Here is a 13,153-nt window from a genome sequence, read left to right as displayed (position 1 = left end):
TTTTCAAGAGTACATTGTACGTACATCATGATAGACCACACAGTGAGCCATAAAGCAAGTCTCAAAATATTTAAAAGGCCTGAAATCATACTAAGTGTATTTTTCAACTACAATAGAATTACATTGAACTAAGTGAAATTGAAAATTCAATATATCAAAATTTGTGTGCTGCAGCTAAAGCAATGATTAGAAGTAAATGTATAGCTCTAGATGCTTATTTTAGAAAATAAGGACTAAAATCAACGCTCTAGTGTTCTACCTTAAGATGGTAGAAAAAGAAATCAAGATAAACTTGAAGTCAAAAAAGGAAGGAACTAATAAGGATAAGTGCATAAATGAATAAAATAGAAAATGGTCACACAATAGAGAAAAATCAATGAAACCAAAATTCATTTCTTTGAAAATAATCAATAAAATTGATTTATTTCTAGCTAGATTATCAAGAAAGAAGACAAATATTTACCAATATTAGAAATAAAACAGAGAAAATCCTATACTACACAAAAAATTCTATAGACATTAAAAATGTAAGAAGATAATATTATAATTATTTTGTGCCATAATTTTAATTTAGATAAAATAGACAAATTCGTTGAAAAGCAAAAATTACCAAAATGTACTCAAGAAGAAATAGAAAACCTGAATAGTCCTATATAGGTTGAAGAATTGTAATTCCTAGTTTAATTTCCGCAAAGATAACTCCAGGTACTGATGGCTTCACTGGTGAATTCTATCAAATATTTAAAGAAGAAACAATGCTAATCCCACACAAACAGACTGTAGAGGAAAGGGGGGAATGCCCTAGCTCATTCTATGAGGCCAACGTTACTCTGATATCCAGTACTGCCCTGAGACCCAAGCAAAGAGGCCTTTGCTATGGGCTCTTATGCCTCAGATATCCAATTTAGAGTGTCTTCCTCAAGATGTTATACGTCTCCTTCTGGTGCCTGGATTCTGTTCAGGCCAGCAATGCCACCTGAGTGGTGTGCCTTGAGCTTGCATGGGACCTTCATGGTCCCAGATTCTTCTTTCTCTAACCCTCTATGCTGTACATGGTGTCAATCAGAGATGCCCAGGAAACTTGGGAACTCACACTTCTGGGGTCATCCCAGGATCCCATGGCAAGTTTCCAGTTCCAGCAGGGAGGTCTGCCAAGCAGATTGCTCTGTCTGGTAGCTCAATGTTGCTTTTGCAGGATCATGCAAGACTGGGCTTCCAGGATGATACTGAAATGCTGGTATGGAGTGACTCTCACACATGGCAGACACAGAGCAAGATCAGTACTCTGGCCTACATTCACTGCCAAGCCTTGGGTTTGAGCCACATCTGGACCTGTGCCTGGATTCTCACCCATCTACAATGCTGACTGCAGTGCTGCCCACTGTCCTTGTTCTACCCACAGACCCCTCATCTCTACTCCCTGTTTGTAGCCATGTGTAGAAGGCAGCAGGGTGGTCAACACTGAAAGAGATCATTTTAGAAATGCAATGATTACAATCTACAGCGTTCTATCTTTATGCTATAAAATTGCAAAGAGTAAATTTAACATGACCAGAAAATGAAATATGATTCACATTTTCTCACACACTGTTGGTAAAACCTGCATTTGTGGCCATCACCAAAAAACACAGTAATAACATTTTCTCTCACTGGAAGCTAATATTCACAGGCAGTGGATAGATGATATGGCATCATGAGTAATGATATAACCAATGTCAATCAAATGCCATTAGGGGATTGCAAAGGTAAGAAAATCTGTGTTGTTTCAATACAGTTTCCGCAATTGTGAGTAATAACAGCACAGCTACATTTTTTTCAATATAGGAGATAGGAAATAAGCCAGAAATAATGCCTTTGATGCTAAAGAACTGGAAAAGATGGTCCTATATAGGAAGAGGTGGATATTGCAGAGGAACTTTATGTTAATGCTTACATAATAAACAAATACATAAGTACCTCTTCTCTACCTGTTTTTCTAAATCTTTACTAGACTTCACATAGGCCCACGAATTTTGCACTATGTTTTTAATCGAATTGGTTGAATAGACAAAGACCTGGAGCCCTACAAACTCTAGAGACATTCCCACTAACATCAAAACCAAACACATCACACAAAAAAGAAACATACAGACTAGTATCTCTCAAGATCATAAGCACAAAAATTCTTAACAAAACATTAACAAGTTAATTCCAGCAATAGATATAAAGGATTACACACCACAATAAATAAGTGGAGCTTATCCCAGTCACATAAGGTTTAATTAATGTTATAAAAATCAATCACTGCACTGTAGTAGTTGAATAAAAGAGAAAACCATATGATAATCTCAACAGATGCAGAAAAAGTATTTGACAAAATTAAATATCCATTCATGAAAGTGTTTTCTGTCTACAGACATGACCTTCTGAGACACAGACAGACCTGATCCTGGTGGGGGGCTGATGCATGATGCTGTGCCTATTGTGTATCATCCCAGAATTGAGGGGACCAAGGCTCAGGGAGGACCAGCTCCCCACTGATCAGAGGCCCCACTGGGATTCAAATGCCTTCTTGTCTGTGTATAGAGCACATCTTTTCCCCTGTGCCTCCATATAAAGAATGACTGATTTCATTTAATGAAACTGCATTTTAGTACTGTTAGGAAAACTATGCTTTTAACTGAAACACTATTTCCACTAACAAAAAAATAACATCTATTTTGTATATTAAGATGTTCATGGGTATATTTTTAAGACCTAAATTCACTATACAGAGATTGCCATTCTTTTATTTTCTGTAACTTAATCAGGAGCAGATACAGTGTCACGAGATGGCAGATGAAACTATTAATATTTTGGAGGCGTTCTTTAAGAAAAAAACGTAATATGAAATTACACACAAAATTAGGTTCAAGCATGAACATTTATTCACAACAAATTATTAATTTTACAAAGTAGACAAATACCACAAGCATAAAATCCAGAAAAGTAACAAATATTCTTATTAATTGCCTGCCACACCTCTATGCTACTTTCTCCTTATCTTTTTTTTTTGATTCATACTTTTATGGTTTTGTATTATGATTTTAAATAGAAAGAAGGGAAAGATAATTTACTTTTTCTCTAGCAGAGTCAAATGGTTTCTTGTCATTATTATTATTGATAGCCAGGATTCATAAAACATTCCATTTCACACACAGATGGACTCTTTGTATGATTTGTGACCTATACACATAGAGATCTTTATAAATTCTATTTCCACAATTCCCATCAAAAAGAAAACAAATGATGCATTTATATTTGAATGCACTTCATTATCCATTACGTTGCTGCAGGAGAGAATTCTAGACCAAAAGCAGCTTACGGAGGGCATCCACTTGAGCAACCTCCAAATTATGTGGTTTCTCTTATCCTCCTTTGTCCCACCAGGGATTTGACTCAACTCAGAGCAGGCTGCGAGGCCCCCTATTCTGGTATCTAACACTCTTAGTCCTTCCCCAACTCTCCCCTCCAGCTTAGAAGCTCTTCATCTGATTGCGACAGGGACCTGTGATGCCCACTTGCTTCCTCTCCCAAATCACTGCTGTCTCACATTTGGGCTGAAGACTTTTAACATTCTTGTTCTCAGGTTCATGGGTGCATTCAACCTTGGCACTGCGCTGTGGCAAAAAAGTCCCAGAGAACAAGGGAAAGAAATTCAATAAATAGGAGTGGAAAGCACTTGTGTTAAGTTACCCATAAGATCCCACCACCCAGCGGGACCAAATTCCTACTTAGGCTTATTTTCAGGCAGATTTCTCTTGACAGATGCCCTTAAAGTTCTGGAGTTATGTAAGTTTTGCAAATAACATTCGCTAAGTTAACTTCTTTCCATACAAGCTAATACAAAAGAGTTATTTGAGGCACAAAGTGCTCTATTATTTTAGCATCAATTGAGACTACGACCAGGAGAAAAGACTTTTTCCCTGCTGGAAGACCTGAGCTTGCAGCATCAGCCCAACTCTGCTGTGGAGGGGATGTGGCTATAAGCCCTGAAAACTGGGAAAAGTTGTTCACTCTTTTAAAAGTTATTGTCTTATTAACCTGCAATGTACTCTTTCTAGTAGTAAAGAGAAAAAAAAATTATTGATCCCATACCCCAGTTAAAGATTTCTCTCCCCTTTCTTGCATGCTCATCCAGGAATAGAGCCTGTTGTACCTACTGCCTGCCTTCCTGCACTTTATTTAGACATGAAAGTCTAACGACTTAAAAATAACCTGATATATATATATATGCATATATATATAAATATCACACATATTGATAATATTTATAATATATATTCTTTTGCATGTATAAAATATTACATTTTTAAAGTCGATACAAGAAAAATAACTTGGGGGTGGCCTGTTATAGATCCTAGGGGACTGGTGGTGGCTGTACAGGATTCCTTCCTCTCGGTGGGACCTCTCTGCTTTGTCCTGCCCGCTTCCATTCTCCACAGGGACTCTCCTGCCTCGCTCTCACAGATTCTGACCCTTTTCTAGCAAGCCAGTTTCTCAACTCATTATTTTTGCCCATTTATCAGCCTTCAGCCCCTTCTCTGGGTTCCTGTCCACGACATCCCTCCCCCCAACGATTCCCATTATTTCTCTTTCTTTGCAACAGTGGGTTTCATAGCCTAACTGGGAGTGGTGGACATTCCCCACCGCTGAGAGATCTGACCCCTTTGCTCTAGAGAAATGACAGGCGAGGGGGCCTGAGACAAGGGTGTGGGTGGGGACAGAAGAGACCTGGGATTCTGCCAGGCCCCCTGCTGACCTTGACCAGCATTCTTTTGTGCTCCCCACCACAGATGGGACACAGAAATAGAACGTATTTGTCCCAGGACCCTGCATATTTTGCTGTTAAATTATTGGAGGATTGTTAAGTGATTAGCATATTGATTGCCAGAGACCCTTGAATTCTGGATCTCCCCAAGATCCTCAAACATTCCCTCATTTCTTTCGCTGACTTAGCCATGTCCCCTTCAGTTATAGAAAAGATGTGATCATAATAGAAAGCAGAGAGACTAGAAAAGGCTAGAAATGAACAGAATAGCACCCTCCATTGCCTTTTGTGACAAATTCCCAAATTTACCTTCCCAAAGCTGAAAGAAAGCTATTCTGTCTGAATGAAAAAGAAAATGAATAGTCAGTTCTAATAGCGTAGGGCTCAGGAGCTCCTGCTGTGGCTTTGGTTCCCAGCTCTGCCATTCACTGTGTGGGGACCTCGTTATTAATCCCCCTAAGCCTCAGTTTTCTCATCTGGAAAGTGGAGATAATAATAGCTATTGTATGCATACAATGACACGGCTGTGAAGTGCTTAGCCTGGTACTTCATATTATTATGAGAACTCAACAGATGGAAGCCAGTACTACTTTTTCAATGCACTGTAGTAGGAACTAAAGGGCAAATTAGAAACATAAGGTATTTACTGCCTTTCATGAACTCACAATCACACTGAAGAAACAAAACATGAAGAAAAGATAAATAAGAATATAATTCAGGAAAAGGTCGGTGTTATAAACAATGGTCATTGCAGGGGTTCTGAGACAAGAGAAATTTGTGAACACTGAGAAAGGGGTCAGGATTATATAAAGGACATAGGAGTTTTCTTAACTTAAAAAAAAATCAGTAATTTTCAATGGATAGCAGTTCCCATACTGTTTTCATTGTCCTTAAAGTTCAGAGACAGTGGGAAATTACAGAAGATTTTGAAGAACAAAGTCTGTGACTACACATATTAAAATTGGCCTGGGTCTTAGCCTTTTGCACTAATGGCTATCGGAGTCACATCAAAAGGAGGAACTGGAATAAGCTTTTAATAAGTAATTGTGGAGAGGGCCGTGAGGTGGCTTGCCTCTGTCCTGTGATCTGAGACAACTTGCAGGGACAACCACTGATCTTAGCAGTTCCTATCACCCATCTCCTTTTGGTCTTTAGTCTAATCACTCTCAAATCAAAGTCATCTTTAAGACACTCCACACCACCATGTCCTCAACTCTTGTGTTGCCCACAGGGACCAATCCAGGCCAGATGATGAAAAAATTATTTTTCTTCAAATATTCTGTTATTTTACATATTAATAAATGTGAAATGTATTTAATTAAAAAAATAGTAGCAATTGTCCCTCTAATCCTTTTATTATCTCTTTTGCCTTTTTGCTGTACTTTCTTGGAAATTTCCGTATTTTATCTTCCAGTTCTTCAATTGAGTTCAACTGCTAACAGATTTTTAATTTCCAAAAGCTCTCCTTTTATTGTTTCCTGAATGTTCCTATTATATAGCATCCAGTTCTTTCTTTCTACATACAATGTCTTGTCTTATTTCTTGAGGATATTGATAAAGTTTTTAATATATTCTTTCTGTTAGCTTTTCTTTTCCCTGCAAGTTGTTTTTGACACTTGCTTATTTTGGTGTCTTTCTTTCATTTTAGAGACTTTCCTCAGAAATGAGAGTTCTTGGCTATCTGGTCATGTTTAAGACTAAAAAATTGATTTGTATCTCTAAGCAGGTGGGAGGAATTGTCAAATGAACACTTCCCATTAGAGGACTTATCTAGACAGTCTGAGGCTCTCCAATTTTATTATCTACTGTTCTTTCTTCTTGGGTTTATCAGACATTCTGAGAAGACCCTTCCAAACTCCTGCCAGAGGCCTGGATGATCTGGGGCCCGGCCGTCGGCAGGGGTCACACAGGGAAGGGGTTTCAGGGAGATGTGTCAGCACTGGGGATTTATGATTTCACATATGTGTCTGATATGTGTGTGTGTTCACTATACATAGACAGAGAGATGAAGGAAAGAGAGAATAAACCACATAATTACTTGACCTGGAGCCTCAGATTTAAAAAATGGTGAAGTGTTGGGTTGAGAATGAGGGAGACTAAAATTGCAATGAATTCTTTGTCTTCATCTAAGATTATTCAAATATAGTCATGCACCAAAAAACATTTTGATCAATGATGGACTACATATACAACAGTGGTCCCATAAGATTATACTACCTTATTTTTACTGTACGTTTTCTATGTTTGGATACACAAATACTTACCACTGTATTACAGTTGTCTACAGTATTCAGTATAGTAACATTCTGCGCAGATTTATAGCCTAGGAGCAATAGGCTACACCATATAGCCTAGGTATAGTAGGCTATACCATCTAGGTTTGTGTAAGTGCACTCTGTGATGCCTAAACAGTGACAAAATCCACTAATGACACATTTCTCAGAATGTATCCTTGTCATTAAATGGCACATGACTGCATACAATTTATCATAACAAACAAAAAAAATTAGGTTAAAACTTTTATTAAAAATACAATTATGTATTTTTTTGGTTGTTTGCTTTGAGAGATGGGGTTTCACTCTGTCACTCAGGCTGTAACTTACGCTCAAGGATCCTGCTACCTCAGCCTCCCAAGTAGCTGGGACTACAGGTGTGCCCCACCATGCCTGGGTAATTTTTAAATGTTTTGTAGATATGGGTTTTCACTCTGTTGCCTAGGCTGGTCTCAAACTCCTGGCCTCAAGCAATCCTCCTGCCTTGGCCTCCTAAAGTGCTAGGACTACAGGCATGAGCCACCATGCCCCACTGATTATATATTTAATAAAATATATATCATATTCTAGAGTAGATATAAGCAGAGAAAATAAAGTTCATATATCAAAATGGAATCAACAAGGCTGATGTAAAGTATACATATCAAACTTCCTACACTATAAACAGAGATTGTACCTTCTTTTTCAAGTCCACATAGAATGCTCATAAAAATAGCCATATAGTAACCCACAAAGGAAATTTCAAAATATTCTAAAATAAATAGGCCCATGTACATATGCCATGGGACAAAATATGGTGGCCACTTCATTGTCCAAAAAAATCTGAAGACTTTATAGATAAGATCATTTTTTAAATTTAAAAATATAAAGCATAAATGCACCAAGTAGGGTCACAAACAGCTTTCTCGGCAAAGGGGGTGAATTAATCAACGTTTCTAGAGAACAGAAGTAGGCAAGGAGAAGAAGAGGGACAGGGCAGGAAATCAGGATGGGAGGTCCTTCCCCTAGCTCCCATTCACAAGAGTGTGGATTTCATATTGTGGGGAACTTCGAGGGATTTTAAGCGGGAGAGTGACTTGGGCAGATTTGCATTTCAGAAAGGTTGCCCCAATTTCAATGTGGATGCTAAAGGCAGAAGAGTTCTGCTTTGATAAGGGCATAAAGTAAGGTAGGGCATGGAAATGGAAACGAGGGGTGAATGGGAGAATTATTTACAGCGACGCTGTCCAGTAGAACTTTCTGCAGTGATGGGAATGTCCTCTGTCTGCACTGTCTAATACGCTAGCCGTATGTAGCTCCAGACTAAGGAACTAACTAAGGAACTAAACTTAGCTTCAGGAGTTTAGCGGGCAGCATAGCTTTAGAAGGTACATGTGTGCATTTATAAAACTTAAAAAATATTTTCATTAAGGTATAATTGGCACAAAATAAATTGCACATGTATAAAGTGCACATTTTGATGTTTCAATATATGTATGTATTAATACCATGAAACCATGACCATAGTCAAGCTAGTGAGTCTATTCATCATTCCAGAAGTTACATGTAAAATTAATGCACCTGAAAAACAGATGCTGGATAAGCATGGAAAGACTCTAAATTATATCATCTGTTTCTTTGTCTGCTTTAAGGATAAAAATGCAACAACCCCCCTAAAAAAACTTTATACCTTTTTTGTTTGTTTATTCATTTTTGGCAATTTCAACATTATATAAAGAGCCATACAAGTAAAGTAAAAATTCTGAAATGGGATACAAGAAATAGATTTAGATACAGAAAATGATTCAGGGCACAGAAAAGAATGAGGCAATTTCTGCATTCTGGTCCTTCCTTATGCCTCAAGGGATGAGGTGTCAACTCTTCCTGGAACATTTTTTTTTTTGCATGAAATTTGGGCTACTTTCAATAAATTACCATTAGGCCCATACTTGAAGAATCCTATTGTCTTTGGAAATTTCACTCTGAGATTAAGAATTTTCTGAATGTACTGGGGGATTTTTTGTGTGTTTTGTTTTGCTTTGTTTTCATTTTGCACATTTTACCACTAAAACATTTGCATAGCATAGGATTTCTGTCAGGAACATATATGTGCTAATGTGGGGAAGTTAGCTGTTTTCAATATTTCTCAGAAATAGACAACAATTTGAAAGAAACATAATGAGGGAAGATTTTCACCTTTTTAAATGAGAAATGTAAAAACAAATCTAAACACATGTGGATCTTAAGACACCCTCCTCTTTACATCTAGGGCTCTGAGGCCCACAGAGCTGTGTGCGGGGATTTCCTGGGCCCTGGCTCTGATGGCAGTCTGCCATGGGACGGGCAGGCTCCTGGGTAATCTCCCTTCTCCCGAAGGATTTCTAAAACAAATTCTTACAACCCTACCAAAAATTAGTCATACTGATTTATGAACTCTCTTTACAGGCTGACATGGGCCTCTTCATTGAATGATAAAGATGAGGGAATTCCTTTTATTAAAAAATACATTTGTGATCAATCCAAGCACGCTATTTATCACTGGCCTTCCATTTTCCTTCTCATAAGCTCTCTGCCCTGTATGGAGGGATGGCATTTCATCCATTCGTTTATGTATTTCATTCACTGAAGTATTCAATGTGCCAGGCACTTTCCTAAGAACTAGAGATAGAACAGTGAACAACAGCAAAGAGTCCTGCTCACATCCTACACACTTGTGAGTGGACATGAATAAAACAGAATATTAAAATGACAACAGTAAACAGTAAACATATAGTAGGTCATATAAAGATAAATACTATCGGGAAAATAAAATAGAGAAAGGGGGATAAGAATTGCCAGAGGAACGAGAGGTGTTATTTTACATAATCTTGTGAAGAAAGTCACTGATAAGGACACATTCAATCAGATTTCTGCAGCCAATATGGAAGTGAGCCTTATGGACATCTGAGGAAAATGCACAATGGCCTTTTCTTTTTCTTTTTTGTATGTTTGAGACTGGCTGGGGCAGAGCAAGCCAGAGGGCAGGGAGGGCGCAGGGGTCAGAACATAAAAGGGAAAGGAAGTATTATTACAAGGACTCGGGCTTTTACCTTAAGGGATATCAGAAGTTATTGGAAGGCTTCAAGCAGAGACGTGATGTTATTCCCATGTTTTTAATGGATCAATCTGAGGCTACTGTGGTAAGAATAGACTTGACATGACGAGGTAGGCAGAATAATGTCCATGTCCTCATCCCTAGAACCTCTGAATTTGTTATGTCACGTGGCAAAAGGGAATTAAGATTGCAGATAGAATTAAGGCTGCCAATCAGATTCAAAGTTACAGGGAGATTATCCTGGGTTATCCTGCTGAGCCCAACGTAACCACAAGAGTTCTTATAAGTGAAAGAGGGAGGCAGAAGAGTAAAGAAAAATTAGGAAAATTTGAATAATCCATTAACAAAACAAACTCAATCACAAGAAAGAAGTATTAAGTGAATGTCTGCATGAACAAGGGTTAAATTATTCTGGGGCTATTTTTATTATTCACATGTCTCTAGGAAAGAAGGAAATTGTTTAATCATACAATTGCTCAGATTTTACTATAAAGCAAGTTTCAATTCTCTGTATCTTCATATAATTTCAATTAGTAAAAAGATATAACTTTATCTGGAAAAAAAAAAAGAGTAGTCTTAATACAATACAGAAATCTTTTCCAGGTCAAAGCTTACTTTTACACCCATGGAGTAAAAATTTTCACTGAGTTGAAGCACATCAAAACATACTCATTATTTTATATGCCTATGCACATTTTGAATTCTTCATATTACTTCTCCCAGGCATCCAGATGGGTTCTAAGAAAAGCTCTACTGAGATTACATTTTGTCTGCATGGCTAAAAGAAGGAGTATTGGCACTCTCCTAATTTGGTGGTGGTTTTTAGCTCAAATTCCAGATTAAAGAGGTTTAAATTCCTGCAATTACAGCTCTAGAAAACACATCAACGAATCTTCACAGTATTACCTTCATTAGAAATTGTATGACTAAAAAGATGAGAGAAAATGGCATCGTCTTTATTCCTTTTGTAGATCCATTCCCTGGATGTTACAGAGATCTCTCACCTTAATTCTAACACATTTAAGGCATCTGAAGAGAAAATCAGGTGAATGGATCCCAGTATGACTTTGGGTATGCCTCTCTTATTAATTACTATTTTCACGGAGCTGGAGAACTTCCCGTGGTTAATGGTAGATACCCTCTGGTGCCCCGCAGAACAGGTGGCAAACTGAGAAACACTGAGACTCAACAGGGGTCTTGAGAGGCCATTTAAATTTAATTCTCTGGCTTCAGCAGAACTATTGGGGAAATATGAGGCATTGTCATATTTTTAAAAAACTTTCAAGAAACTAAATCCAGGACATAAGAAAAATAACTCCAAAAAAGAAAAAAAAAAAAAACTCTCAGTGTCTATCTAGCAACTCTCATTGTCAACCCTCATTGCCATTGTCAAGATATTTTAAATTGGTAAGCCTGGAAAATAGATGCATGACACAACTAATCTCTGGATGTCAACACATCAGCCAATTGCATATGACTCCCTAGAAAGTATACATAACTCACACCTGCACTTTAAGAAAGAAGATTCCAAAGTCCTCATCCTTTCTAAAGGGTTTCTAAGCCAGTGTGACTTCCATTCTTTGTAGAATAAAATAGTGATTTCGGGAGGGTGACATCACCTGTCCCATTTCCATTTACAAGAACTAGTGAAGATTTGGGATTTTCAAATTTTATTGTTCATTTTGTTTCTTCCCTTCATTTAACTTTACTTGTCATAGGAAATATGAATGTGCTTTAAGGATTTCTTTGGTAGGACCCTGTCTCTACAAAAAAAAAAAATGTTTTTAAAGAACATATTGAGGAAACAGAACAGAAGATGGTTCTACTCCTATAAATCAGGATACATAAAGTAGGTCTCTGGATATTCCAAAACAGATTGTTTTTTGGTGAGAAAAAATTGCCCAAGCAGTGGTAGGAGAATTGGAAACACTATAAGAAGAGGTCAAATTAAAGAGGGAAGATGAGAGTATCAATGCAATACTCTTGTCTACAGTAAGACAGACTGATTTTCAGGGAAGCTGAAAAGTGTGTGTGTGTGTGTGTGTGTGTGTGTGTGTGTGTGTGTGTGTGTGTGTGTGTGTGTGTGTGTGTGTGTGTTTTAAGACACCATAATGTTAGGGAAAGAACTGGGATCTGGAATTTAGATTCAAAAGACCTGTATTTTGTGCCAGAGTTAGCCCTCACTGGTGATGTGACCATAGGCACGTATATTCGTTTGCTAGCTAGGGCTGCCCTAACAAAGTCCCATAGGCTGGTTGGCTTAAACAACAATCATGTGTTTCCTTACAATTCTAGAGGTTGGGAGGCCAAGATTAAGATGTTGCTAGGGTTGGTTTCTACTGAGGCTTCTCTCCTTGACTTCTAGATAGAGTCTTCTTCCTGTGTCATCACATGGTCTTCCCTCTATACCTGTGTCCTAATTTGCTCTACTTATAAGAACATTAATAATATTGGATTAGGGTCTATCCTAATGACCTCATTTTAACTTAATTACCCCTTTAAGACTTTATGTCTAAATACACTCACATTCTGAGGTTCGGGGGTTTTAGGACTTCAATATGTAAATTTTGGAGGACACAATTCAACTCAAACAGCATATTCCGTAAACTTGTCAAGGTTCCTTTTTGGAAAAAGAGTATTACAATTAGAAGTAACTTGTAATGTTATTATAATGATTAAATGAGGTAACACATTTTTTTAAAGGTTAAATACCCAACAGTAGGGAAATGGCTAAACTATGTAATATTCATATAACTCAATATAAAGCAAAAAGTTAGGAAAAGATATTTTTCTTTTTAGCAGAACCTGATTCTGATTGAAAGGCAAAGATTTTAATCACATAATAAAATGCCTATGAAATTAAGTATTTAAAAAGATAGAATTCTTTTTCATACATATATAAGTAATTTCTAACAACAACAACAGAAATAATTCCTTGGGGGAAAACATACCAAAATGTGAATGGCTAAATTTGGATGGTGAAGTTATTCAGAGATCTCTGCCCTTCCTATACTAATC

The sequence above is a fragment of the Microcebus murinus genome, chromosome 5 (assembly GCF_040939455.1).
Source record: "Microcebus murinus isolate Inina chromosome 5, M.murinus_Inina_mat1.0, whole genome shotgun sequence".
NCBI lineage: Eukaryota > Metazoa > Chordata > Mammalia > Primates > Cheirogaleidae > Microcebus > Microcebus murinus.
Note: the sequence above shows the minus strand (reverse complement) of the source record.